At 53.9% G+C, this 24708-nt stretch overlaps 41 non-coding genes across 41 annotated transcripts; 32 read left to right on the top strand and 9 right to left on the bottom strand.

The window, feature by feature from the left end:
- The first annotated feature begins 519 nt into the window (after positions 1-519).
- trnav-aac (transfer RNA valine (anticodon AAC)) lies at positions 520-592 on the top strand. The gene has a single exon. It is a non-coding gene; the product is annotated as a tRNA-Val (tRNA).
- Positions 593-709: 117 nt separating this feature from the next.
- trnai-aau (transfer RNA isoleucine (anticodon AAU)) lies at positions 710-783 on the top strand. Its single transcript has one exon. It is a non-coding gene; the product is annotated as a tRNA-Ile (tRNA).
- Positions 784-864: 81 nt separating this feature from the next.
- Positions 865-937, bottom strand: trnaa-agc (transfer RNA alanine (anticodon AGC)). Its single transcript has one exon. It is a non-coding gene; the product is annotated as a tRNA-Ala (tRNA).
- A 794-nt stretch (positions 938-1731) lies between these two features.
- Positions 1732-1804, top strand: trnav-aac (transfer RNA valine (anticodon AAC)). Its single transcript has one exon. It is a non-coding gene; the product is annotated as a tRNA-Val (tRNA).
- Positions 1805-1921: 117 nt separating this feature from the next.
- Positions 1922-1995, top strand: trnai-aau (transfer RNA isoleucine (anticodon AAU)). Its single transcript has one exon. It is a non-coding gene; the product is annotated as a tRNA-Ile (tRNA).
- An 81-nt stretch (positions 1996-2076) lies between these two features.
- On the bottom strand, positions 2077-2149 carry trnaa-agc (transfer RNA alanine (anticodon AGC)). The gene has a single exon. It is a non-coding gene; the product is annotated as a tRNA-Ala (tRNA).
- A 794-nt stretch (positions 2150-2943) lies between these two features.
- Positions 2944-3016, top strand: trnav-aac (transfer RNA valine (anticodon AAC)). Its single transcript has one exon. It is a non-coding gene; the product is annotated as a tRNA-Val (tRNA).
- Positions 3017-3133: 117 nt separating this feature from the next.
- trnai-aau (transfer RNA isoleucine (anticodon AAU)) lies at positions 3134-3207 on the top strand. Its single transcript has one exon. It is a non-coding gene; the product is annotated as a tRNA-Ile (tRNA).
- Positions 3208-4155: 948 nt separating this feature from the next.
- trnav-aac (transfer RNA valine (anticodon AAC)) lies at positions 4156-4228 on the top strand. The gene has a single exon. It is a non-coding gene; the product is annotated as a tRNA-Val (tRNA).
- A 117-nt stretch (positions 4229-4345) lies between these two features.
- Positions 4346-4419, top strand: trnai-aau (transfer RNA isoleucine (anticodon AAU)). Its single transcript has one exon. It is a non-coding gene; the product is annotated as a tRNA-Ile (tRNA).
- A 948-nt stretch (positions 4420-5367) lies between these two features.
- On the top strand, positions 5368-5440 carry trnav-aac (transfer RNA valine (anticodon AAC)). Its single transcript has one exon. It is a non-coding gene; the product is annotated as a tRNA-Val (tRNA).
- A 117-nt stretch (positions 5441-5557) lies between these two features.
- trnai-aau (transfer RNA isoleucine (anticodon AAU)) lies at positions 5558-5631 on the top strand. The gene has a single exon. It is a non-coding gene; the product is annotated as a tRNA-Ile (tRNA).
- Positions 5632-6579: 948 nt separating this feature from the next.
- trnav-aac (transfer RNA valine (anticodon AAC)) lies at positions 6580-6652 on the top strand. Its single transcript has one exon. It is a non-coding gene; the product is annotated as a tRNA-Val (tRNA).
- A 117-nt stretch (positions 6653-6769) lies between these two features.
- Positions 6770-6843, top strand: trnai-aau (transfer RNA isoleucine (anticodon AAU)). Its single transcript has one exon. It is a non-coding gene; the product is annotated as a tRNA-Ile (tRNA).
- Positions 6844-7791: 948 nt separating this feature from the next.
- trnav-aac (transfer RNA valine (anticodon AAC)) lies at positions 7792-7864 on the top strand. Its single transcript has one exon. It is a non-coding gene; the product is annotated as a tRNA-Val (tRNA).
- Positions 7865-7981: 117 nt separating this feature from the next.
- Positions 7982-8055, top strand: trnai-aau (transfer RNA isoleucine (anticodon AAU)). The gene has a single exon. It is a non-coding gene; the product is annotated as a tRNA-Ile (tRNA).
- Positions 8056-9003: 948 nt separating this feature from the next.
- On the top strand, positions 9004-9076 carry trnav-aac (transfer RNA valine (anticodon AAC)). Its single transcript has one exon. It is a non-coding gene; the product is annotated as a tRNA-Val (tRNA).
- A 1139-nt stretch (positions 9077-10215) lies between these two features.
- On the top strand, positions 10216-10288 carry trnav-aac (transfer RNA valine (anticodon AAC)). The gene has a single exon. It is a non-coding gene; the product is annotated as a tRNA-Val (tRNA).
- A 117-nt stretch (positions 10289-10405) lies between these two features.
- trnai-aau (transfer RNA isoleucine (anticodon AAU)) lies at positions 10406-10479 on the top strand. Its single transcript has one exon. It is a non-coding gene; the product is annotated as a tRNA-Ile (tRNA).
- Positions 10480-11617: 1138 nt separating this feature from the next.
- On the top strand, positions 11618-11691 carry trnai-aau (transfer RNA isoleucine (anticodon AAU)). Its single transcript has one exon. It is a non-coding gene; the product is annotated as a tRNA-Ile (tRNA).
- Positions 11692-12829: 1138 nt separating this feature from the next.
- Positions 12830-12903, top strand: trnai-aau (transfer RNA isoleucine (anticodon AAU)). The gene has a single exon. It is a non-coding gene; the product is annotated as a tRNA-Ile (tRNA).
- Positions 12904-12984: 81 nt separating this feature from the next.
- On the bottom strand, positions 12985-13057 carry trnaa-agc (transfer RNA alanine (anticodon AGC)). Its single transcript has one exon. It is a non-coding gene; the product is annotated as a tRNA-Ala (tRNA).
- Positions 13058-13851: 794 nt separating this feature from the next.
- On the top strand, positions 13852-13924 carry trnav-aac (transfer RNA valine (anticodon AAC)). The gene has a single exon. It is a non-coding gene; the product is annotated as a tRNA-Val (tRNA).
- Positions 13925-15063: 1139 nt separating this feature from the next.
- Positions 15064-15136, top strand: trnav-aac (transfer RNA valine (anticodon AAC)). The gene has a single exon. It is a non-coding gene; the product is annotated as a tRNA-Val (tRNA).
- A 117-nt stretch (positions 15137-15253) lies between these two features.
- trnai-aau (transfer RNA isoleucine (anticodon AAU)) lies at positions 15254-15327 on the top strand. Its single transcript has one exon. It is a non-coding gene; the product is annotated as a tRNA-Ile (tRNA).
- An 81-nt stretch (positions 15328-15408) lies between these two features.
- On the bottom strand, positions 15409-15481 carry trnaa-agc (transfer RNA alanine (anticodon AGC)). Its single transcript has one exon. It is a non-coding gene; the product is annotated as a tRNA-Ala (tRNA).
- Positions 15482-17487: 2006 nt separating this feature from the next.
- trnav-aac (transfer RNA valine (anticodon AAC)) lies at positions 17488-17560 on the top strand. The gene has a single exon. It is a non-coding gene; the product is annotated as a tRNA-Val (tRNA).
- Positions 17561-17677: 117 nt separating this feature from the next.
- Positions 17678-17751, top strand: trnai-aau (transfer RNA isoleucine (anticodon AAU)). The gene has a single exon. It is a non-coding gene; the product is annotated as a tRNA-Ile (tRNA).
- An 81-nt stretch (positions 17752-17832) lies between these two features.
- On the bottom strand, positions 17833-17905 carry trnaa-agc (transfer RNA alanine (anticodon AGC)). The gene has a single exon. It is a non-coding gene; the product is annotated as a tRNA-Ala (tRNA).
- A 984-nt stretch (positions 17906-18889) lies between these two features.
- On the top strand, positions 18890-18963 carry trnai-aau (transfer RNA isoleucine (anticodon AAU)). Its single transcript has one exon. It is a non-coding gene; the product is annotated as a tRNA-Ile (tRNA).
- An 81-nt stretch (positions 18964-19044) lies between these two features.
- Positions 19045-19117, bottom strand: trnaa-agc (transfer RNA alanine (anticodon AGC)). Its single transcript has one exon. It is a non-coding gene; the product is annotated as a tRNA-Ala (tRNA).
- A 794-nt stretch (positions 19118-19911) lies between these two features.
- Positions 19912-19984, top strand: trnav-aac (transfer RNA valine (anticodon AAC)). The gene has a single exon. It is a non-coding gene; the product is annotated as a tRNA-Val (tRNA).
- A 117-nt stretch (positions 19985-20101) lies between these two features.
- trnai-aau (transfer RNA isoleucine (anticodon AAU)) lies at positions 20102-20175 on the top strand. The gene has a single exon. It is a non-coding gene; the product is annotated as a tRNA-Ile (tRNA).
- Positions 20176-20256: 81 nt separating this feature from the next.
- trnaa-agc (transfer RNA alanine (anticodon AGC)) lies at positions 20257-20329 on the bottom strand. Its single transcript has one exon. It is a non-coding gene; the product is annotated as a tRNA-Ala (tRNA).
- A 794-nt stretch (positions 20330-21123) lies between these two features.
- On the top strand, positions 21124-21196 carry trnav-aac (transfer RNA valine (anticodon AAC)). Its single transcript has one exon. It is a non-coding gene; the product is annotated as a tRNA-Val (tRNA).
- Positions 21197-21313: 117 nt separating this feature from the next.
- On the top strand, positions 21314-21387 carry trnai-aau (transfer RNA isoleucine (anticodon AAU)). The gene has a single exon. It is a non-coding gene; the product is annotated as a tRNA-Ile (tRNA).
- A 948-nt stretch (positions 21388-22335) lies between these two features.
- Positions 22336-22408, top strand: trnav-aac (transfer RNA valine (anticodon AAC)). Its single transcript has one exon. It is a non-coding gene; the product is annotated as a tRNA-Val (tRNA).
- Positions 22409-22525: 117 nt separating this feature from the next.
- trnai-aau (transfer RNA isoleucine (anticodon AAU)) lies at positions 22526-22599 on the top strand. The gene has a single exon. It is a non-coding gene; the product is annotated as a tRNA-Ile (tRNA).
- Positions 22600-22680: 81 nt separating this feature from the next.
- Positions 22681-22753, bottom strand: trnaa-agc (transfer RNA alanine (anticodon AGC)). The gene has a single exon. It is a non-coding gene; the product is annotated as a tRNA-Ala (tRNA).
- A 794-nt stretch (positions 22754-23547) lies between these two features.
- On the top strand, positions 23548-23620 carry trnav-aac (transfer RNA valine (anticodon AAC)). Its single transcript has one exon. It is a non-coding gene; the product is annotated as a tRNA-Val (tRNA).
- A 272-nt stretch (positions 23621-23892) lies between these two features.
- Positions 23893-23965, bottom strand: trnaa-agc (transfer RNA alanine (anticodon AGC)). The gene has a single exon. It is a non-coding gene; the product is annotated as a tRNA-Ala (tRNA).
- Positions 23966-24708: the final 743 nt, after the last annotated feature.

Raw genomic sequence — 24708 nt, forward strand, 5'->3', positions numbered from 1 at the left:
GATCTTACTGAGTGCGCTGTTCCATGTTGGGACCAGGAGGGGCGATGTAGCTCACCACCCTCTGAACTTCAGTTGCTACCACAGACAAGCCCATGCACAGCTTAGACTCAAGCTAAAAGTCCAGCAGCGTATGACACAGGCCATCAAGCCATTTTCATTAGTTTCGTGGGGAGCAGATCTGCCTTTCACGTGGGAAGTCGGTCTCCTCTGCCCTAACGAGGGGGGAGCTTCTGGACAAAGTCCATGCGGTCGGATTGGAAAACTGCCCTGCGATTGTGACTGCTGTCGGAGTAATGTGTTCAGCGCCTCGCTGGAAAATCAAAGAAAGGGCCACTGCGCCACGGGCAAAGTGGCTGATTTCGGTACGGCCAAGTCTCCAAGACGCAGGGTCCTGGCTCACGGTAAAGTGCAGGTGTATTTCACCATGTAAAGAATTGATCAGTACGTCAGTCCAAAGTCAAGCTGTACTGGTCCCATGTGGCCTGTGGAATCTCAAGGTGGCCTCGAGGGGTGTAGCTGGTTTCTGTAGTGTAGTGGTTATCACGTTCGCCTAACACGCGAAAGGTCCCCGGTTCGAAACCGGGCAGAAACACGAGAGCTCCTCTTCTGTTTTTCACGGCCCGAGAGAAACATTTTTCTTGCATGTACATCGATCGTCGTCACTGGGAGCTCCTTTGTCGTTCCTGCTTGACGGGCGCTCAGTCCCCGAGGCCGGTTAGCTCAGTTGGTTAGAGCGTGGTGCTAATAACGCCAAGGTCGCGGGTTCGATCCCCGTACGGGCCAAAACAGCTTTTTCACGTTAACCCAGCAAGCGCCGTGGCCTCTGTCAGTCTCTTTGCGTGGACCTTGGATAAAAGCTCTTGCTGGAGAATGCGGGCATCGATCCCGCTACCTCTCGCATGCTAAGCGAGCGCTCTACCATTTGAGCTAATTCCCCTTTTCCTTTGCTGCGCTCGTATCATTTGATGCCAAAGACATACCCGTCTCCAAAGCCCAGGGACTTCTTGGCTCACATGGTACAGGGCTAACGACACAGAGCATGGTCGGCGTACGCGCCAGCTGGCACGCGCAAGCGCAAGGCCTTGGACGATGGATAGCTCATCCGGACGAGGCGCAGCTGAATGCTTTAAAGGTCCATGGCTCAATCAAGATGCCTTAAAGTGCGGTCATAGGCAACGTCTCTGTGCCCTTCAGGGCTGCTTAAGTTGAAGTGATCTTACTGAGTGCGCTGTTCCATGTTGGGACCAGGAGGGGCGATGTAGCTCACCACCCTCTGAACTTCAGTTGCTACCACAGACAAGCCCATGCACAGCTTAGACTCAAGCTAAAAGTCCAGCAGCGTATGACACAGGCCATCAAGCCATTTTCATTAGTTTCGTGGGGAGCAGATCTGCCTTTCACGTGGGAAGTCGGTCTCCTCTGCCCTAACGAGGGGGGAGCTTCTGGACAAAGTCCATGCGGTCGGATTGGAAAACTGCCCTGCGATTGTGACTGCTGTCGGAGTAATGTGTTCAGCGCCTCGCTGGAAGATCAAAGAAAGGGCCACTGCGCCACGGGCAAAGTGGCTGATTTCGGTACGGCCAAGTCTCCAAGACGCAGGGTCCTGGCTCACGGTAAAGTGCAGGTGTATTTTACCATGTAAAGAATTGATCAGTACGTCAGTCCAAAGTCAAGCTGTACTGGTCCCATGTGGCCTGTGGAATCTCAAGGTGGCCTCGAGGAGTGTAGCTGGTTTCTGTAGTGTAGTGGTTATCACGTTCGCCTAACACGCGAAAGGTCCCCGGTTCGAAACCGGGCAGAAACACGAGAGCTCCTCTTCTGTTTTTCACGGCCCGAGAGAAACATTTTTCTTGCATGTACATCGATCGTCGTCACTGGGAGCTCCTTTGTCATTCCTGCTTGACGGGCGCTCAGTCCCCGAGGCCGGTTAGCTCAGTTGGTTAGAGCGTGGTGCTAATAACGCCAAGGTCGCGGGTTCGATCCCCGTACGGGCCAAAACAGCTTTTTCACGTTAACCCAGCAAGCGCCGTGGCCTCTCTCAGTCTCTTTGCGTGGACCTTGGATAAAAGCTCTTGCTGGAGAATGCGGGCATCGATCCCGCTACCTCTCGCATGCTAAGCGAGCGCTCTACCATTTGAGCTAATTCCCCTTTTCCTTTGCTGCGCTCGTATCATTTGATGCCAAGGACATACCCGTCTCCAAAGCCCAGGGACTTCTTGGCTCACATGGTACAGGGCTAACGACACAGAGCATGGTCGGCGTACGCGCCAGCTGGCACGCGCAAGCGCAAGGCCTTGGACGATGGATAGCTCATCCGGACGAGGCGCAGCTGAATGCTTTAAAGGTCCATGGCTCAATCAAGATGCCTTAAAGTGCGGTCATAGGCAACGTCTCTGTGCCCTTCAGGGCTGCTTAAGTTGAAGTGATCTTACTGAGTGCGCTGTTCCATGTTGGGACCAGGAGGGGCGATGTAGCTCACCACCCTCTGAACTTCAGTTGCTACCACAGACAAGCCCATGCACAGCTTAGACTCAAGCTAAAAGTCCAGCAGCGTATGACACAGGCCATCAAGCCATTTTCATTAGTTTCGTGGGGAGCAGATCTGCCTTTCACGTGGGAAGTCGGTCTCCTCTGCCCTAACGAGGGGGGAGCTTCTGGACAAAGTCCATGCGGTCGGATTGGAAAACTGCCCTGCGATTGTGACTGCTGTCGGAGTAATGTGTTCAGCGCCTCGCTGGAAAATCAAAGAAAGGGCCACTGCGCCACGGGCAAAGTGGCTGATTTCGGTACGGCCAAGTCTCCAAGACGCAGGGTCCTGGCTCACGGTAAAGTGCAGGTGTATTTCACCATGTAAAGAATTGATCAGTACGTCAGTCCAAAGTCAAGCTGTACTGGTCCCATGTGGCCTGTGGAATCTCAAGGTGGCCTCGAGGAGTGTAGCTGGTTTCTGTAGTGTAGTGGTTATCACGTTCGCCTAACACGCGAAAGGTCCCCGGTTCGAAACCGGGCAGAAACACGAGAGCTCCTCTTCTGTTTTTCACGGCCCGAGAGAAACATTTTTCTTGCATGTACATCGATCGTCGTCACTGGGAGCTCCTTTGTCGTTCCTGCTTGACGGGCGCTCGGTCCCCGAGGCCGGTTAGCTCAGTTGGTTAGAGCGTGGTGCTAATAACGCCAAGGTCGCGGGTTCGATCCCCGTACGGGCCAAAACAGCTTTTTCACGTTAACCCAGCAAGCGCCGTGGCCTCTGTCAGTCTCTTTGCGTGGACCTTGGATAAAAGCTCTTGCTGGAGAATGCGGGCATCGATCCCGCTACCTCTCGCATGCTAAGCGAGCGCTCTACCATTTGAGCTAAATCCCCTTTTCCTTTGCTGCGCTCGTATCATTTGATGCCAAAGACATACCCGTCTCCAAAGCCCAGGGACTTCTTGGCTCACATGGTACAGGGCTAACGACACAGAGCATGGTCGGCATACGCGCCAGCTGGCACGCGCAAGCGCAAGGCCTTGGACGATGGATAGCTCATCCGGACGAGGCGCAGCTGAATGCTTTAAAGGTCCATGGCTCAATCAAGATGCCTTAAAGTGCGGTCATAGGCAACGTCTCTGTGCCCTTCAGGGCTGCTTAAGTTGAAGTGATCTTACTGAGTGCGCTGTTCCATGTTGGGACCAGGAGGGGCGATGTAGCTCACCACCCTCTGAACTTCAGTTGCTACCACAGACAAGCCCATGCACAGCTTAGACTCAAGCTAAAAGTCCAGCAGCGTATGACACAGGCCATCAAGCCATTTTCATTAGTTTCGTGGGGAGCAGATCTGCCTTTCACGTGGGAAGTCGGTCTCCTCTGCCCTAACGAGGGGGGAGCTTCTGGACAAAGTCCATGCGGTCGGATTGGAAAACTGCCCTGCGATTGTGACTGCTGTCGGAGTAATGTGTTCAGCGCCTCGCTGGAAAATCAAAGAAAGGGCCACTGCGCCACGGGCAAAGTGGCTGATTTCGGTACGGCCAAGTCTCCAAGACGCAGGGTCCTGGCTCACGGTAAAGTGCAGGTGTATTTCACCATGTAAAGAATTGATCAGTACGTCAGTCCAAAGTCAAGCTGTACTGGTCCCATGTGGCCTGTGGAATCTCAAGGTGGCCTCGAGGGGTGTAGCTGGTTTCTGTAGTGTAGTGGTTATCACGTTCGCCTAACACGCGAAAGGTCCCCGGTTCGAAACCGGGCAGAAACACGAGAGCTCCTCTTCTGTTTTTCACGGCCCGAGAGAAACATTTTTCTTGCATGTACATCGATCGTCGTCACTGGGAGCTCCTTTGTCGTTCCTGCTTGACGGGCGCTCAGTCCCCGAGGCCGGTTAGCTCAGTTGGTTAGAGCGTGGTGCTAATAACGCCAAGGTCGCGGGTTCGATCCCCGTACGGGCCAAAACAGCTTTTTCACGTTAACCCAGCAAGCGCCGTGGCCTCTGTCAGTCTCTTTGCGTGGACCTTGGATAAAAGCTCTTGCTGGAGAATGCGGGCATCGATCCCGCTACCTCTCGCATGCTAAGCGAGCGCTCTACCATTTCAGCTAATTCCCCTTTTCCTTTGCTGCGCTCGTATCATTTGATGCCAAAGACATACCCGTCTCCAAAGCCCAGGGACTTCTTGGCTCACATGGTACAGGGCTAACGACACAGAGCATGGTCGGCGTACGCGCCAGCTGGCACGCGCAAGCGCAAGGCCTTGGACGATGGATAGCTCATCCGGACGAGGCGCAGCTGAATGCTTTAAAGGTCCATGGCTCAATCAAGATGCCTTAAAGTGCGGTCATAGGCAACGTCTCTGTGCCCTTCAGGGCTGCTTAAGTTGAAGTGATCTTACTGAGTGCGCTGTTCCATGTTGGGACCAGGAGGGGCGATGTAGCTCACCACCCTCTGAACTTCAGTTGCTACCACAGACAAGCCCATGCACAGCTTAGACTCAAGCTAAAAGTCCAGCAGCGTATGACACAGGCCATCAAGCCATTTTCATTAGTTTCGTGGGGAGCAGATCTGCCTTTCACGTGGGAAGTCAGTCTCCTCTGCCCTAACGAGGGGGGAGCTTCTGGACAAAGTCCATGCGGTCGGATTGGAAAACTGCCCTGCGATTGTGACTGCTGTCGGAGTAATGTGTTCAGCGCCTCGCTGGAAGATCAAAGAAAGGGCCACTGCGCCACGGGCAAAGTGGCTGATTTCGGTACGGCCAAGTCTCCAAGACGCAGGGTCCTGGCTCACGGTAAAGTGCAGGTGTATTTCACCATGTAAAGAATTGATCAGTACGTCAGTCCAAAGTCAAGCTGTACTGGTCCCATGTGGCCTGTGGAATCTCAAGGTGGCCTCGAGGAGTGTAGCTGGTTTCTGTAGTGTAGTGGTTATCACGTTCGCCTAACACGCGAAAGGTCCCCGGTTCGAAACCGGGCAGAAACACGAGAGCTCCTCTTCTGTTTTTCACGGCCCGAGAGAAACATTTTTCTTGCATGTACATCGATCGTCGTCACTGGGAGCTCCTTTGTCGTTCCTGCTTGACGGGCGCTCGGTCCCCGAGGCCGGTTAGCTCAGTTGGTTAGAGCGTGGTGCTAATAACGCCAAGGTCGCGGGTTCGATCCCCGTACGGGCCAAAACAGCTTTTTCACGTTAACCCAGCAAGCGCCGTGGCCTCTGTCAGTCTCTTTGCGTGGACCTTGGATAAAAGCTCTTGCTGGAGAATGCGGGCATCGATCCCGCTACCTCTCGCATGCTAAGCGAGCGCTCTACCATTTGAGCTAAATCCCCTTTTCCTTTGCTGCGCTCGTATCATTTGATGCCAAAGACATACCCGTCTCCAAAGCCCAGGGACTTCTTGGCTCACATGGTACAGGGCTAACGACACAGAGCATGGTCGGCGTACGCGCCAGCTGGCACGCGCAAGCGCAAGGCCTTGGACGATGGATAGCTCATCCGGACGAGGCGCAGCTGAATGCTTTAAAGGTCCATGGCTCAATCAAGATGCCTTAAAGTGCGGTCATAGGCAACGTCTCTGTGCCCTTCAGGGCTGCTTAAGTTGAAGTGATCTTACTGAGTGCGCTGTTCCATGTTGGGACCAGGAGGGGCGATGTAGCTCACCACCCTCTGAACTTCAGTTGCTACCACAGACAAGCCCATGCACAGCTTAGACTCAAGCTAAAAGTCCAGCAGCGTATGACACAGGCCATCAAGCCATTTTCATTAGTTTCGTGGGGAGCAGATCTGCCTTTCACGTGGGAAGTCGGTCTCCTCTGCCCTAACGAGGGGGTAGCTTCTGGACAAAGTCCATGCGGTCGGATTGGAAAACTGCCCTGCGATTGTGACTGCTGTCGGAGTAATGTGTTCAGCGCCTCGCTGGAAAATCAAAGAAAGGGCCACTGCGCCACGGGCAAAGTGGCTGATTTCGGTACGGCCAAGTCTCCAAGACGCAGGGTCCTGGCTCACGGTAAAGTGCAGGTGTATTTCACCATGTAAAGAATTGATCAGTACGTCAGTCCAAAGTCAAGCTGTACTGGTCCCATGTGGCCTGTGGAATCTCAAGGTGGCCTCGAGGGGTGTAGCTGGTTTCTGTAGTGTAGTGGTTATCACGTTCGCCTAACACGCGAAAGGTCCCCGGTTCGAAACCGGGCAGAAACACGAGAGCTCCTCTTCTGTTTTTCACGGCCCGAGAGAAACATTTTTCTTGCATGTACATCGATCGTCGTCACTGGGAGCTCCTTTGTCGTTCCTGCTTGACGGGCGCTCAGTCCCCGAGGCCGGTTAGCTCAGTTGGTTAGAGCGTGGTGCTAATAACGCCAAGGTCGCGGGTTCGATCCCCGTACGGGCCAAAACAGCTTTTTCACGTTAACCCAGCAAGCGCCGTGGCCTCTGTCAGTCTCTTTGCGTGGACCTTGGATAAAAGCTCTTGCTGGAGAATGCGGGCATCGATCCCGCTACCTCTCGCATGCTAAGCGAGCGCTCTACCATTTCAGCTAATTCCCCTTTTCCTTTGCTGCGCTCGTATCATTTGATGCCAAAGACATACCCGTCTCCAAAGCCCAGGGACTTCTTGGCTCACATGGTACAGGGCTAACGACACAGAGCATGGTCGGCGTACGCGCCAGCTGGCACGCGCAAGCGCAAGGCCTTGGACGATGGATAGCTCATCCGGACGAGGCGCAGCTGAATGCTTTAAAGGTCCATGGCTCAATCAAGATGCCTTAAAGTGCGGTCATAGGCAACGTCTCTGTGCCCTTCAGGGCTGCTTAAGTTGAAGTGATCTTACTGAGTGCGCTGTTCCATGTTGGGACCAGGAGGGGCGATGTAGCTCACCACCCTCTGAACTTCAGTTGCTACCACAGACAAGCCCATGCACAGCTTAGACTCAAGCTAAAAGTCCAGCAGCGTATGACACAGGCCATCAAGCCATTTTCATTAGTTTCGTGGGGAGCAGATCTGCCTTTCACGTGGGAAGTCGGTCTCCTCTGCCCTAACGAGGGGGGAGCTTCTGGACAAAGTCCATGCGGTCGGATTGGAAAACTGCCCTGCGATTGTGACTGCTGTCGGAGTAATGTGTTCAGCGCCTCGCTGGAAGATCAAAGAAAGGGCCACTGCGCCACGGGCAAAGTGGCTGATTTCGGTACGGCCAAGTCTCCAAGACGCAGGGTCCTGGCTCACGGTAAAGTGCAGGTGTATTTTACCATGTAAAGAATTGATCAGTACGTCAGTCCAAAGTCAAGCTGTACTGGTCCCATGTGGCCTGTGGAATCTCAAGGTGGCCTCGAGGAGTGTAGCTGGTTTCTGTAGTGTAGTGGTTATCACGTTCGCCTAACACGCGAAAGGTCCCCGGTTCGAAACCGGGCAGAAACACGAGAGCTCCTCTTCTGTTTTTCACGGCCCGAGAGAAACATTTTTCTTGCATGTACATCGATCGTCGTCACTGGGAGCTCCTTTGTCGTTCCTGCTTGACGGGCGCTCAGTCCCCGAGGCCGGTTAGCTCAGTTGGTTAGAGCGTGGTGCTAATAACGCCAAGGTCGCGGGTTCGATCCCCGTACGGGCCAAAACAGCTTTTTCACGTTAACCCAGCAAGCGCCGTGGCCTCTGTCAGTCTCTTTGCGTGGACCTTGGATAAAAGCTCTTGCTGGAGAATGCGGGCATCGATCCCGCTACCTCTCGCATGCTAAGCGAGCGCTCTACCATTTGAGCTAAATCCCCTTTTCCTTTGCTGCGCTCGTATCATTTGATGCCAAAGACATACCCGTCTCCAAAGCCCAGGGACTTCTTGGCTCACATGGTACAGGGCTAACGACACAGAGCATGGTCGGCGTACGCGCCAGCTGGCACGCGCAAGCGCAAGGCCTTGGACGATGGATAGCTCATCCGGACGAGGCGCAGCTGAATGCTTTAAAGGTCCATGGCTCAATCAAGATGCCTTAAAGTGCGGTCATAGGCAACGTCTCTGTGCCCTTCAGGGCTGCTTAAGTTGAAGTGATCTTACTGAGTGCGCTGTTCCATGTTGGGACCAGGAGGGGCGATGTAGCTCACCACCCTCTGAACTTCAGTTGCTACCACAGACAAGCCCATGCACAGCTTAGACTCAAGCTAAAAGTCCAGCAGCGTATGACACAGGCCATCAAGCCATTTTCATTAGTTTCGTGGGGAGCAGATCTGCCTTTCACGTGGGAAGTCGGTCTCCTCTGCCCTAACGAGGGGGGAGCTTCTGGACAAAGTCCATGCGGTCGGATTGGAAAACTGCCCTGCGATTGTGACTGCTGTCGGAGTAAAGTGTTCAGCGCCTCGCTGGAAAATCAAAGAAAGGGCCACTGCGCCACGGGCAAAGTGGCTGATTTCGGTACGGCCAAGTCTCCAAGACGCAGGGTCCTGGCTCACGGTAAAGTGCAGGTGTATTTCACCATGTAAAGAATTGATCAGTACGTCAGTCCAAAGTCAAGCTGTACTGGTCCCATGTGGCCTGTGGAATCTCAAGGTGGCCTTGAGGGGTGTAGCTGGTTTCTGTAGTGTAGTGGTTATCACGTTCGCCTAACACGCGAAAGGTCCCCGGTTCGAAACCGGGCAGAAACACGAGAGCTCCTCTTCTGTTTTTCACGGCCCGAGAGAAACATTTTTCTTGCATGTACATCGATCGTCGTCACTGGGAGCTCCTTTGTCGTTCCTGCTTGACGGGCGCTCAGTCCCCGAGGCTGGTTAGCTCAGTTGGTTAGAGCGTGGTGCTAATAACGCCAAGGTCGCGGGTTCGATCCCCGTACGGGCCAAAACAGCTTTTTCACGTTAACCCAGCAAGCGCCGTGGCCTCTGTCAGTCTCTTTGCGTGGACCTTGGATAAAAGCTCTTGCTGGAGAATGCGGGCATCGATCCCGCTACCTCTCGCATGCTAAGCGAGCGCTCTACCATTTGAGCTAAATCCCCTTTTCCTTTGCTGCGCTCGTATCATTTGATGCCAAAGACATACCCGTCTCCAAAGCCCAGGGACTTCTTGGCTCACATGGTACAGGGCTAACGACACAGAGCATGGTCGGCGTACGCGCCAGCTGGCACGCGCAAGCGCAAGGCCTTGGACGATGGATAGCTCATCCGGACGAGGCGCAGCTGAATGCTTTAAAGGTCCATGGCTCAATCAAGATGCCTTAAAGTGCGGTCATAGGCAACGTCTCTGTGCCCTTCAGGGCTGCTTAAGTTGAAGTGATCTTACTGAGTGCGCTGTTCCATGTTGGGACCAGGAGGGGCGATGTAGCTCACCACCCTCTGAACTTCAGTTGCTACCACAGACAAGCCCATGCACAGCTTAGACTCAAGCTAAAAGTCCAGCAGCGTATGACACAGGCCATCAAGCCATTTTCATTAGTTTCGTGGGGAGCAGATCTGCCTTTCACGTGGGAAGTCGGTCTCCTCTGCCCTAACGAGGGGGGAGCTTCTGGACAAAGTCCATGCGGTCGGATTGGAAAACTGCCCTGCGATTGTGACTGCTGTCGGAGTAATGTGTTCAGCGCCTCGCTGGAAAATCAAAGAAAGGGCCACTGCGCCACGGGCAAAGTGGCTGATTTCGGTACGGCCAAGTCTCCAAGACGCAGGGTCCTGGCTCACGGTAAAGTGCAGGTGTATTTCACCATGTAAAGAATTGATCAGTACGTCAGTCCAAAGTCAAGCTGTACTGGTCCCATGTGGCCTGTGGAATCTCAAGGTGGCCTTGAGGGGTGTAGCTGGTTTCTGTAGTGTAGTGGTTATCACGTTCGCCTAACACGCGAAAGGTCCCCGGTTCGAAACCGGGCAGAAACACGAGAGCTCCTCTTCTGTTTTTCACGGCCCGAGAGAAACATTTTTCTTGCATGTACATCGATCGTCGTCACTGGGAGCTCCTTTGTCGTTCCTGCTTGACGGGCGCTCAGTCCCCGAGGCCGGTTAGCTCAGTTGGTTAGAGCGTGGTGCTAATAACGCCAAGGTCGCGGGTTCGATCCCCGTACGGGCCAAAACAGCCTTTTCACGTTAACCCAGCAAGCGCCGTGGCCTCTGTCAGTCTCTTTGCGTGGACCTTGGATAAAAGCTCTTGCTGGAGAATGCGGGCATCGATCCCGCTACCTCTCGCATGCTAAGCAAGCGCTCTACCATCTGAGCTAATTCCCCTTTTCCTTTGCTGCGCTCGTATCATTTGATGCCAAAGACATACCCGTCTCCAAAGCCCAGGGACTTCTTGGCTCACATGGTACAGGGCTAACGACACAGAGCATGGTCGGCGTACGCGCCAGCTGGCACGCGCAAGCGCAAGGCCTTGGACGATGGATAGCTCATCCGGACGAGGCGCAGCTGAATGCTTTAAAGGTCCATGGCTCAATCAAGATGCCTTAAAGTGCGGTCATAGGCAACGTCTCTGTGCCCTTCAGGGCTGCTTAAGTTGAAGTGATCTTACTGAGTGCGCTGTTCCATGTTGGGACCAGGAGGGGCGATGTAGCTCACCACCCTCTGAACTTCAGTTGCTACCACAGACAAGCCCATGCACAGCTTAGACTCAAGCTAAAAGTCCAGCAGCGTATGACACAGGCCATCAAGCCATTTTCATTAGTTTCGTGGGGAGCAGATCTGCCTTTCACGTGGGAAGTCGGTCTCCTCTGCCCTAACGAGGGGGGAGCTTCTGGACAAAGTCCATGCGGTCGGATTGGAAAACTGCCCTGCGATTGTGACTGCTGTCGGAGTAATGTGTTCAGCGCCTCGCTGGAAGATCAAAGAAAGGGCCACTGCGCCACGGGCAAAGTGGCTGATTTCGGTACAGCCAAGTCTCCAAGACGCAGGGTCCTGGCTCACGGTAAAGTGCAGGTGTATTTCACCATGTAAAGAATTGATCAGTACGTCAGTCCAAAGTCAAGCTGTACTGGTCCCATGTGGCCTGTGGAATCTCAAGGTGGCCTCGAGGAGTGTAGCTGGTTTCTGTAGTGTAGTGGTTATCACATTAGCCTAACACGTGAAAGGTCCCCGGTTCGAAACCGGGCAGAAACACGAGAGCTCCTCTTCTGTTTTTCACGGCCCGAGAGAAACATTTTTCTTGCATGTACATCGATCGTCGTCACTGGGAGCTCCTTTGTCGTTCCTGCTTGACGGGCGCTCAGTCCCCGAGGCCGGTTAGCTCAGTTGGTTAGAGCGTGGTGCTAATAACGCCAAGGTCGCGGGTTCGATCCCCGTACGGGCCAAAACAGCCTTTTCACGTTAACCCAGCAAGCGCCGTGGCCTCTGTCAGTCTCTTTGCGTGGACCTTGGATAAAAGCTCTTGCTGGAGAATGCGGGCATCGATCCCGCTACCTCTCGCATGCTAAGCAAGCGCTCTACCATCTGAGCTAATTCCCCTTTTCCTTTGCTGCGCTCGTATCATTTGATGCCAAAGACATACCCGTCTCCAAAGCCCAGGGACTTCTTGGCTCACATGGTACAGGGCTAACGACACAGAGCATGGTCGGCGTACGCGCCAGCTGGCACGCGCAAGCGCAAGGCCTTGGACGATGGATAGCTCATCCGGACGAGGCGCAGCTGAATGCTTTAAAGGTCCATGGCTCAATCAAGATGCCTTAAAGTGCGGTCATAGGCAACGTCTCTGTGCCCTTCAGGGCTGCTTAAGTTGAAGTGATCTTACTGAGTGCGCTGTTCCATGTTGGGACCAGGAGGGGCGATGTAGCTCACCACCCTCTGAACTTCAGTTGCTACCACAGACAAGCCCATGCACAGCTTAGACTCAAGCTAAAAGTCCAGCAGCGTATGACACAGGCCATCAAGCCATTTTCATTAGTTTCGTGGGGAGCAGATCTGCCTTTCACGTGGGAAGTCGGTCTCCTCTGCCCTAACGAGGGGGGAGCTTCTGGACAAAGTCCATGCGGTCGGATTGGAAAACTGCCCTGCGATTGTGACTGCTGTCGGAGTAATGTGTTCAGCGCCTCGCTGGAAGATCAAAGAAAGGGCCACTGCGCCACGGGCAAAGTGGCTGATTTCGGTACAGCCAAGTCTCCAAGACGCAGGGTCCTGGCTCACGGTAAAGTGCAGGTGTATTTCACCATGTAAAGAATTGATCAGTACGTCAGTCCAAAGTCAAGCTGTACTGGTCCCATGTGGCCTGTGGAATCTCAAGGTGGCCTCGAGGAGTGTAGCTGGTTTCTGTAGTGTAGTGGTTATCACATTAGCCTAACACGTGAAAGGTCCCCGGTTCGAAACCGGGCAGAAACACGAGAGCTCCTCTTCTGTTTTTCACGGCCCGAGAGAAACATTTTTCTTGCATGTACATCGATCGTCGTCACTGGGAGCTCCTTTGTCGTTCCTGCTTGACGGGCGCTTGGTCCCCGAGGCCGGTTAGCTCAGTTGGTTAGAGCGTGGTGCTAATAACGCCAAGGTCGCGGGTTCGATCCCCGTACGGGCCAAAACAGCTTTTTCACGTTAACCCAGCAAGCGCCGTGGCCTCTGTCAGTCTCTTTGCGTGGACCTTGGATAAAAGCTCTTGCTGGAGAATGCGGGCATCGATCCCGCTACCTCTCGCATGCTAAGCGAGCGCTCTACCATTTGAGCTAATTCCCCTTTTCCTTTGCTGCGCTCGTATCATTTGATGCCAAAGACATACCCGTCTCCAAAGCCCAGGGACTTCTTGGCTCACATGGTACAGGGCTAACGACACAGAGCATGGTCGGCGTACGCGCCAGCTGGCACGCGCAAGCGCAAGGCCTTGGACGATGGATAGCTCATCCGGACGAGGCGCAGCTGAATGCTTTAAAGGTCCATGGCTCAATCAAGATGCCTTAAAGTGCGGTCATAGGCAACGTCTCTGTGCCCTTCAGGGCTGCTTAAGTTGAAGTGATCTTACTGAGTGCGCTGTTCCATGTTGGGACCAGGAGGGGCGATGTAGCTCACCACCCTCTGAACTTCAGTTGCTACCACAGACAAGCCCATGCACAGCTTAGACTCAAGCTAAAAGTCCAGCAGCGTATGACACAGGCCATCAAGCCATTTTCATTAGTTTCGTGGGGAGCAGATCTGCCTTTCACGTGGGAAGTCGGTCTCCTCTGCCCTAACGAGGGGGGAGCTTCTGGACAAAGTCCATGCAGTCGGATTGGAAAACTGCCCTGCGATTGTGACTGCTGTCGGAGTAATGTGTTCAGCGCCTCGCTGGAAAATCAAAGAAAGGGCCACTGCGCCACGGGCAAAGTGGCTGATTTCGGTACGGCCAAGTCTCCAAGACGCAGGGTCCTGGCTCACGGTAAAGTGCAGGTGTATTTCACCATGTAAAGAATTGATCAGTACGTCAGTCCAAAGTCAAGCTGTACTGGTCCCATGTGGCCTGTGGAATCTCAAGGTGGCCTCGAGGAGTGTAGCTGGTTTCTGTAGTGTAGTGGTTATCACGTTCGCCTAACACGCGAAAGGTCCCCGGTTCGAAACCGGGCAGAAACACGAGAGCTCCTCTTCTGTTTTTCACGGCCCGAGAGAAACATTTTTCTTGCATGTACATCGATCGTCGTCACTGGGAGCTCCTTTGTCGTTCCTGCTTGACGGGCGCTCAGTCCCCGAGGCCAGTTAGCTCAGTTGGTTAGAGCGTGGTGCTAATAACGCCAAGGTCGCGGGTTCGATCCCCGTACGGGCCAAAACAGCTTTTTCACGTTAACCCAGCAAGCGCCGTGGCCTCTGTCAGTCTCTTTGCGTGGACCTTGGATAAAAGCTCTTGCTGGAGAATGCGGGCATCGACCCCGCTACCTCTCGCATGCTAAGCGAGCGCTCTACCATTTGAGCTAATTCCCCTTTTCCTTTGCTGCGCTCGTATCATTTGATGCCAAAGACATACCCGTCTCCAAAGCCCAGGGACTTCTTGGCTCACATGGTACAGGGCTAACGACACAGAGCATGGTCGGCGTACGCGCCAGCTGGCACGCGCAAGCGCAAGGCCTTGGACGATGGATAGCTCATCCGGACGAGGCGCAGCTGAATGCTTTAAAGGTCCATGGCTCAATCAAGATGCCTTAAAGTGCGGTCATAGGCAACGTCTCTGTGCCCTTCAGGGCTGCTTAAGTTGAAGTGATCTTACTGAGTGCGCTGTTCCATGTTGGGACCAGGAGGGGCGATGTAGCTCACCACCCTCTGAACTTCAGTTGCTACCACAGACAAGCCCATGCACAGCTTAGACTCAAGCTAAAAGTCCAGCAGCGTATGACACAGGCCATCAAGCCATTTTCATTAGTTTCGTGGGGAGCAGATCTGCCTTTCACGTGGGAAGTCGGTCTCCTCTGCCCTAACGAGGGGGGAGCTTCTGGACAAAGTCCATGCGGTCGGATTGGAAAACTGCCCTGCGATTGTGACTGCTGTCGGAGTAATGTGTTCAGCGCCTCGCTGGAAAATCAAAGGAAGGGCCACTGCGCCACGGGCAAAGTGGCTGATTTCGGTACGGCCAAGTCTCCAAGACGCAGGGTCCTGGCTCACGGTAAAGTGCAGGTGTATTTCACCATGTAAAGAATTGATCAGTACGTCAGTCCAAAGTCAAGCTGTACTGGTCCCATGTGGCCTGTGGAATCTCAAGGTGGCCTCGAGGAGTGTAGCTGGTTTCTGTAGTGTAGTGGTTATCACGTTCGCCTAACACGCGAAAGGTCCCCGGTTCGAAACCGGGCAGAAACACGAGAGCTCCTCTTCTGTTTTTCACGGCCCGAGAGAAACATTTTTCTTGCATGTACATCGATCGTCGTCACTGGGAGCTCCTTTGTCGTTCCTGCTTGACGGGCGCTCGGTCCCCGAGGCCGGTTAGCTCAGTTGGTTAGAGCGTGGTGCTAATAACGCCAAGGTCGCGGGTTCGATCCCCGTACGGGCCAAAACAGCTTTTTCACGTTAACCCAGCAAGCGCCGTGGCCTCTGTCAGTCTCTTTGCGTGGACCTTGGATAAAAGCTCTTGCTGGAGAATGCGGGCATCGATCCCGCTACCTCTCGCATGCTAAGCGAGCGCTCTACCATTTGAGCTAATTCCCCTTTTCCTTTGCTGCGCTCGTATCATTTGATGCCAAAGACATACCCGTCTCCAAAGCCCAGGGACTTCTTGGCTCACATGGTACAGGGCTAACGACACAGAGCATGGTCGGCGTACGCGCCAGCTGGCACGCGCAAGCGCAAGGCCTTGGACGATGGATAGCTCATCCGGACGAGGCGCAGCTGAATGCTTTAAAGGTCCATGGCTCAATCAAGATGCCTTAAAGTGCGGTCATAGGCAACGTCTCTGTGCCCTTCAGGGCTGCTTAAGTTGAAGTGATCTTACTGAGTGCGCTGTTCCATGTTGGGACCAGGAGGGGCGATGTAGCTCACCACCCTCTGAACTTCAGTTGCTACCACAGACAAGCCCATGCACAGCTTAGACTCAAGCTAAAAGTCCAGCAGCGTATGACACAGGCCATCAAGCCATTTTCATTAGTTTCGTGGGGAGCAGATCTGCCTTTCACGTGGGAAGTCGGTCTCCTCTGCCCTAACGAGGGGGGAGCTTCTGGACAAAGTCCATGCAGTCGGATTGGAAAACTGCCCTGCGATTGTGACTGCTGTCGGAGTAATGTGTTCAGCGCCTCGCTGGAAAATCAAAGAAAGGGCCACTGCGCCACGGGCAAAGTGGCTGATTTCGGTACGGCCAAGTCTCCAAGACGCAGGGTCCTGGCTCACGGTAAAGTGCAGGTGTATTTCACCATGTAAAGAATTGATCAGTACGTCAGTCCAAAGTCAAGCTGTACTGGTCCCATGTGGCCTGTGGAATCTCAAGGTGGCCTCGAGGAGTGTAGCTGGTTTCTGTAGTGTAGTGGTTATCACGTTTGCCTAACACGCGAAAGGTCCCCGGTTCGAAACCGGGCAGAAACACGAGAGCTCCTCTTCTGTTTTTCACGGCCCGAGAGAAACATTTTTCTTGCATGTACATCGATCGTCGTCACTGGGAGCTCCTTTGTCGTTCCTGCTTGACGGGCGCTCAGTCCCCGAGGCCAGTTAGCTCAGTTGGTTAGAGCGTGGTGCTAATAACGCCAAGGTCGCGGGTTCGATCCCCGTACGGGCCAAAACAGCTTTTTCACGTTAACCCAGCAAGCGCCGTGGCCTCTGTCAGTCTCTTTGCGTGGACCTTGGATAAAAGCTCTTGCTGGAGAATGCGGGCATCGACCCCGCTACCTCTCGCATGCTAAGCGAGCGCTCTACCATTTGAGCTAATTCCCCTTTTCCTTTGCTGCGCTCGTATCATTTGATGCCAAAGACATACCCGTCTCCAAAGCCCAGGGACTTCTTGGCTCACATGGTACAGGGCTAACGACACAGAGCATGGTCGGCGTACGCGCCAGCTGGCACGCGCAAGCGCAAGGCCTTGGACGATGGATAGCTCATCCGGACGAGGCGCAGCTGAATGCTTTAAAGGTCCATGGCTCAATCAAGATGCCTTAAAGTGCGGTCATAGGCAACGTCTCTGTGCCCTTCAGGGCTGCTTAAGTTGAAGTGATCTTACTGAGTGCGCTGTTCCATGTTGGGACCAGGAGGGGCGATGTAGCTCACCACCCTCTGAACTTCAGTTGCTACCACAGACAAGCCCATGCACAGCTTAGACTCAAGCTAAAAGTCCAGCAGCGTATGACACAGGCCATCAAGCCATTTTCATTAGTTTCGTGGGGAGCAGATCTGCCTTTCACGTGGGAAGTCGGTCTCCTCTGCCCTAACGAGGGGGGAGCTTCTGGACAAAGTCCATGCGGTCGGATTGGAAAACTGCCCTGCGATTGTGACTGCTGTCGGAGTAATGTGTTCAGCGCCTCGCTGGAAAATCAAAGGAAGGGCCACTGCGCCACGGGCAAAGTGGCTGATTTCGGTACGGCCAAGTCTCCAAGACGCAGGGTCCTGGCTCACGGTAAAGTGCAGGTGTATTTCACCATGTAAAGAATTGATCAGTACGTCAGTCCAAAGTCAAGCTGTACTGGTCCCATGTGGCCTGTGGAATCTCAAGGTGGCCTCGAGGAGTGTAGCTGGTTTCTGTAGTGTAGTGGTTATCACGTTCGCCTAACACGCGAAAGGTCCCCGGTTCGAAACCGGGCAGAAACACGAGAGCTCCTCTTCTGTTTTTCACGGCCCGAGAGAAACATTTTTCTTGCATGTACATCGATCGTCGTCACTGGGAGCTCCTTTGTCGTTCCTGCTTGACGGGCGCTCGGTCCCCGAGGCCGGTTAGCTCAGTTGGTTAGAGCGTGGTGCTAATAACGCCAAGGTCGCGGGTTCGATCCCCGTACGGGCCAAAACAGCTTTTTCACGTTAACCCAGCAAGCGCCGTGGCCTCTGTCAGTCTCTTTGCGTGGACCTTGGATAAAAGCTCTTGCTGGAGAATGCGGGCATCGATCCCGCTACCTCTCGCATGCTAAGCGAGCGCTCTACCATTTGAGCTAATTCCCCTTTTCCTTTGCTGCGCTCGTATCATTTGATTCCAAAGACATACCCGTCTCCAAAGCCCAGGGACTTCTTGGCTCACATGGTACAGGGCTAATGACACAGAGCATGGTCGGCGTACGCGCCAGCTGGCACGCGCAAGCGCAAGGCCTTGGACGATGGATAGCTCATCCGGACGAGGCGCAGCTGAATGCTTTAAAGGTCCATGGCTCAATCAAGATGCCTTAAAGTGCGGTCATAGGCAACGTCTCTGTGCCCTTCAGGGCTGCTTAAGTTGAAGTGATCTTACTGAGTGCGCTGTTCCATGTTGGGACCAGGAGGGGCGATGTAGCTCACCACCCTCTGAACTTCAGTTGCTACCACAGACAAGCCCATGCACAGCTTAGACTCAAGCTAAAAGTCCAGCAGCGTATGACACAGGCCATCAAGCCATTTTCATTAGTTTCGTGGGGAGCAGATCTGCCTTTCACGTGGGAAGTCGGTCTCCTCTGCCCTAACGAGGGGGGAGCTTCTGGACAAAGTCCATGCGGTCGGATTGGAAAACTGCCCTGCGATTGTGACTGCTGTCGGAGTAATGTGTTCAGCGCCTCGCTGGAAAATCAAAGAAAGGGCCACTGCGCCACGGGCAAAGTGGCTGATTTCGGTACGGCCAAGTCTCCAAGACGCAGGGTCCTGGCTCACGGTAAAGTGCAGGTGTATTTCACCATGTAAAGAATTGATCAGTACGTCAGTCCAAAGTCAAGCTGTACTGGTCCCATGTGGCCTGTGGAATCTCAAGGTGGCCTCGAGGTGTGTAGCTGGTTTCTGTAGTGTAGTGGTTATCACGTTCGCCTAACACGCGAAAGGTCCCCGGTTCGAAACCGGGCAAAAACACGAGAGCTCTTCTTCTGTTTTTCACGGCCCGAGAGAAACATTTTTCTTGCATGTACATCGATCGTCGTCACTGGGAGCTCCTTTGTCGTTCCTGCTTGACGGGCGCTCGGTCCCCGAGGCCGGTTAGCTCAGTTGGTTAGAGCGTGGTGCTAATAACGCCAAGGTCGCGGGTTCGATCCCCGTACGGGCCAAAACAGCTTTTTCACGTTAACCCAGCAAGCGCCGTGGCCTCTGTCAGTCTCTTTGCGTGGACCTTGGATAAAAGCTCTTGCTGGAGAATGCGGGCATCGATCCCGCTACCTCTCGCATGCTAAGCGAGCGCTCTACCATTTGAGCTAATTCCCCTTTTCCTTTGCTGCGCTCGTATCATTTGATGCCAAAGACATACCCGTCTCCAAAGCCCAGGGACTTCTTGGCTCACATGGTACAGGGCTAACGACACAGAGCATGGTCGGCGTACGCGCCAGCTGGCACGCGCAAGCGCAAGGCCTTGGACGATGGATAGCTCATCCGGACGAGGCGCAACTGAATGCTTTAAAGGTCCATGGCTCAATCAAGATGCCTTAAAGTGCGGTCATAGGCAACGTCTCTGTGCCCTTCATGGCTGCTTAAGTTGAAGTGATCTTACTGAGTGCGCTGTTCCATGTTGGGACCAGGAGGGGCGATGTAGCTCACCACCCTCTGAACTTCAGTTGCTACCACAGACAAGCCCATGCACAGCTTAGACTCAAGCTAAAAGTCCAGCAGCGTATGACACAGGCCATCAAGCCATTTTCATTAGTTTCGTGGGGAGCAGATCTGCCTTTCACGTGGGAAGTCGGTCTCCTCTGCCCTAACGAGGGGGGAGCTTCTGGACAAAGTCCATGCGGTCGGATTGGAAAACTGCCCTGCGATTGTGACTGCTGTCGGAGTAATGTGTTCAGCGCCTCGCTGGAAAATCAAAGAAAGGGCCACTGCGCCACGGGCAACGTGGCTGATTTCGGTACGGCCAAGTCTCCAAGACGCAGGGTCCTGGCTCACGGTAAAGTGCAGGTGTATTTCACCATGTAAAGAATTGATCAGTACGTCAGTCCAAAGTCAAGCTGTACTGGTCCCATGTGGCCTGTGGAATCTCAAGGTGGCCTCGAGGAGTGTAGCTGGTTTCTGTAGTGTAGTGGTTATCACGTTCGCCTAACACGCGAAAGGTCCCCGGTTCGAAACCGGGCAGAAACACGAGAGCTCTTCTTCTGTTTTTCACGGCCCGAGAGAAACATTTTTCTTGCATGTACATCGATCGTCGTCACTGGGAGCTCCTTTGTCGTTCCTGCTTGACGGGCGCTCGGTCCCCGAGGCCGGTTAGCTCAGTTGGTTAGAGCGTGGTGCTAATAACGCCAAGGTCGCGGGTTCGATCCCCGTACGGGCCAAAACAGCTTTTTCACGTTAACCCAGCAAGCGCCGTGGCCTCTGTCAGTCTCTTTGCGTGGACCTTGGATAAAAGCTCTTGCTGGAGAATGCGGGCATCGATCCCGCTACCTCTCGCATGCTAAGCGAGCGCTCTACCATTTGAGCTAATTCCCCTTTTCCTTTGCTGCGCTCGTATCATTTGATGCCAAAGACATACCCGTCTCCAAAGCCCAGGGACTTCTTGGCTCACATGGTACAGGGCTAACGACACAGAGCATGGTCGGCGTACGCGCCAGCTGGCACGCGCAAGCGCAAGGCCTTGGACGATGGATAGCTCATCCGGACGAGGCGCAACTGAATGCTTTAAAGGTCCATGGCTCAATCAAGATGCCTTAAAGTGCGGTCATAGGCAACGTCTCTGTGCCCTTCATGGCTGCTTAAGTTGAAGTGATCTTACTGAGTGCGCTGTTCCATGTTGGGACCAGGAGGGGCGATGTAGCTCACCACCCTCTGAACTTCAGTTGCTACCACAGACAAGCCCATGCACAGCTTAGACTCAAGCTAAAAGTCCAGCAGCGTATGACACAGGCCATCAAGCCATTTTCATTAGTTTCGTGGGGAGCAGATCTGCCTTTCACGTGGGAAGTCGGTCTCCTCTGCCCTAACGAGGGGGGAGCTTCTGGACAAAGTCCATGCGGTCGGATTGGAAAACTGCCCTGCGATTGTGACTGCTGTCGGAGTAATGTGTTCAGCGCCTCGCTGGAAAATCAAAGAAAGGGCCACTGCGCCACGGGCAAAGTGGCTGATTTCGGTACGGCCAAGTCTCCAAGACGCAGGGTCCTGGCTCACGGTAAAGTGCAGGTGTATTTCACCATGTAAAGAATTGATCAGTACGTCAGTCCAAAGTCAAGCTGTACTGGTCCCATGTGGCCTGTGGAATCTCAAGGTGGCCTCGAGGAGTGTAGCTGGTTTCTGTAGTGTAGTGGTTATCACGTTCGCCTAACACGCGAAAGGTCCCCGGTTCGAAACCGGGCAGAAACACGAGAGCTCTTCTTCTGTTTTTCACGGCCCGAGAGAAACATTTTTCTTGCATGTACATCGATCGTCGTCACTGGGAGCTCCTTTGTCGTTCCTGCTTGACGGGCGCTCGGTCCCCGAGGCCGGTTAGCTCAGTTGGTTAGAGCGTGGTGCTAATAACGCCAAGGTCGCGGGTTCGATCCCCGTACGGGCCAAAACAGCTTTTTCACGTTAACCCAGCAAGCGCCGTGGCCTCTGTCAGTCTCTTTGCGTGGACCTTGGATAAAAGCTCTTGCTGGAGAATGCGGGCATCGATCCCGCTACCCCTCGCATGCTAAGCGAGCGCTCTACCATTTGAGCTAATTCCCCTTTTCCTTTGCTGCGCTCGTATCATTTGATGCCAAAGACATACCCGTCTCCAAAGCCCAGGGACTTCTTGGCTCACATGGTACAGGGCTAACGACACAGAGCATGGTCGGCGTACGCGCCAGCTGGCACGCGCAAGCGCAAGGCCTTGGACGATGGATAGCTCATCCGGACGAGGCGCAACTGAATGCTTTAAAGGTCCATGGCTCAATCAAGATGCCTTAAAGTGCGGTCATAGGCAACGTCTCTGTGCCCTTCATGGCTGCTTAAGTTGAAGTGATCTTACTGAGTGCGCTGTTCCATGTTGGGACCAGGAGGGGCGATGTAGCTCACCACCCTCTGAACTTCAGTTGCTACCACAGACAAGCCCATGCACAGCTTAGACTCAAGCTAAAAGTCCAGCAGCGTATGACACAGGCCATCAAGCCATTTTCATTAGTTTCGTGGGGAGCAGATCTGCCTTTCACGTGGGAAGTCGGTCTCCTCTGCCCTAACGAGGGGGGAGCTTCTGGACAAAGTCCATGCGGTCGGATTGGAAAACTGCCCTGCGATTGTGACTGCTGTCGGAGTAATGTGTTCAGCGCCTCGCTGGAAAATCAAAGAAAGGGCCACTGCGCCACGGGCAAAGTGGCTGATTTCGGTACGGCCAAGTCTCCAAGACGCAGGGTCCTGGCTCACGGTAAAGTGCAGGTGTATTTCACCATGTAAAGAATTGATCAGTACGTCAGTCCAAAGTCAAGCTGTACTGGTCCCATGTGGCCTGTGGAATCTCAAGGTGGCCTCGAGGTGTGTAGCTGGTTTCTGTAGTGTAGTGGTTATCACGTTCGCCTAACACGCGAAAGGTCCCCGGTTCGAAACCGGGCAGAAACACGAGAGCTCCTCTTCTGTTTTTCACGGCCCGAGAGAAACATTTTTCTTGCATGTACATCGATCGTCGTCACTGGGAGCTCCTTTGTCGTTCCTGCTTGACGGGCGCTCGGTCCCCGAGGCCGGTTAGCTCAGTTGGTTAGAGCGTGGTGCTAATAACGCCAAGGTCGCGGGTTCGATCCCCGTACGGGCCAAAACAGCTTTTTCACGTTAACCCAGCAAGCGCCGTGGCCTCTGTCAGTCTCTTTGCGTGGACCTTGGATAAAAGCTCTTGCTGGAGAATGCGGGCATCGATCCCGCTACCTCTCGCATGCTAAGCGAGCGCTCTACCATTTGAGCTAATTCCCCTTTTCCTTTGCTGCGCTCGTATCATTTGATGCCAAAGACATACCCGTCTCCAAAGCCCAGGGACTTCTTGGCTCACATGGTACAGGGCTAACGACACAGAGCATGGTCGGCGTACGCGCCAGCTGGCACGCGCAAGCGCAAGGCCTTGGACGATGGATAGCTCATCCGGACGAGGCGCAACTGAATGCTTTAAAGGTCCATGGCTCAATCAAGATGCCTTAAAGTGCGGTCATAGGCAACGTCTCTGTGCCCTTCATGGCTGCTTAAGTTGAAGTGATCTTACTGAGTGCGCTGTTCCATGTTGGGACCAGGAGGGGCGATGTAGCTCACCACCCTCTGAACTTCAGTTGCTACCACAGACAAGCCCATGCACAGCTTAGACTCAAGCTAAAAGTCCAGCAGCGTATGACACAGGCCATCAAGCCATTTTCATTAGTTTCGTGGGGAGCAGATCTGCCTTTCACGTGGGAAGTCGGTCTCCTCTGCCCTAACGAGGGGGGAGCTTCTGGACAAAGTCCATGCGGTCGGATTGGAAAACTGCCCTGCGATTGTGACTGCTGTCGGAGTAATGTGTTCAGCGCCTCGCTGGAAAATCAAAGAAAGGGCCACTGCGCCACGGGCAACGTGGCTGATTTCGGTACGGCCAAGTCTCCAAGACGCAGGGTCCTGGCTCACGGTAAAGTGCAGGTGTATTTCACCATGTAAAGAATTGATCAGTACGTCAGTCCAAAGTCAAGCTGTACTGGTCCCATGTGGCCTGTGGAATCTCAAGGTGGCCTCGAGGAGTGTAGCTGGTTTCTGTAGTGTAGTGGTTATCACGTTCGCCTAACACGCGAAAGGTCCCCGGTTCGAAACCGGGCAGAAACACGAGAGCTCCTCTTCTGTTTTTCACGGCCCGAGAGAAACATTTTTCTTGCATGTACATCGATCGTCGTCACTGGGAGCTCCTTTGTCGTTCCTGCTTGACGGGCGCTCGGTCCCCGAGGCCGGTTAGCTCAGTTGGTTAGAGCGTGGTGCTAATAACGCCAAGGTCGCGGGTTCGATCCCCATACGGGCCAAAACAGCTTTTTCACGTTAACCCAGCAAGCGCCGTGGCCTCTGTCAGTCTCTTTGCGTGGACCTTGGATAAAAGCTCTTGCTGGAGAATGCGGGCATCGATCCCGCTACCTCTCGCATGCTAAGCGAGCGCTCTACCATTTGAGCTAATTCCCCTTTTCCTTTGCTGCGCTCGTATCATTTGATGCCAAAGACATACCCGTCTCCAAAGCCCAGGGACTTCTTGGCTCACATGGTACAGGGCTAACGACACAGAGCATGGTCGGCGTACGCGCCAGCTGGCACGCGCAAGCGCAAGGCCTTGGACGATGGATAGCTCATCCGGACGAGGCGCAACTGAATGCTTTAAAGGTCCATGGCTCAATCAAGATGCCTTAAAGTGCGGTCATAGGCAACGTCTCTGTGCCCTTCATGGCTGCTTAAGTTGAAGTGATCTTACTGAGTGCGCTGTTCCATGTTGGGACCAGGAGGGGCGATGTAGCTCACCACCCTCTGAACTTCAGTTGCTACCACAGACAAGCCCATGCACAGCTTAGACTCAAGCTAAAAGTCCAGCAGCGTATGACACAGGCCATCAAGCCATTTTCATTAGTTTCGTGGGGAGCAGATCTGCCTTTCACGTGGGAAGTCGGTCTCCTCTGCCCTAACGAGGGGGGAGCTTCTGGACAAAGTCCATGCGGTCGGATTGGAAAACTGCCCTGCGATTGTGACTGCTGTCGGAGTAATGTGTTCAGCGCCTCGCTGGAAAATCAAAGAAAGGGCCACTGCGCCACGGGCAACGTGGCTGATTTCGGTACGGCCAAGTCTCCAAGACGCAGGGTCCTGGCTCACGGTAAAGTGCAGGTGTATTTCACCATGTAAAGAATTGATCAGTACGTCAGTCCAAAGTCAAGCTGTAC

The sequence above is a fragment of the Hoplias malabaricus genome, chromosome 15, assembly GCF_029633855.1.
Source record: "Hoplias malabaricus isolate fHopMal1 chromosome 15, fHopMal1.hap1, whole genome shotgun sequence".
NCBI lineage: Eukaryota > Metazoa > Chordata > Actinopteri > Characiformes > Erythrinidae > Hoplias > Hoplias malabaricus.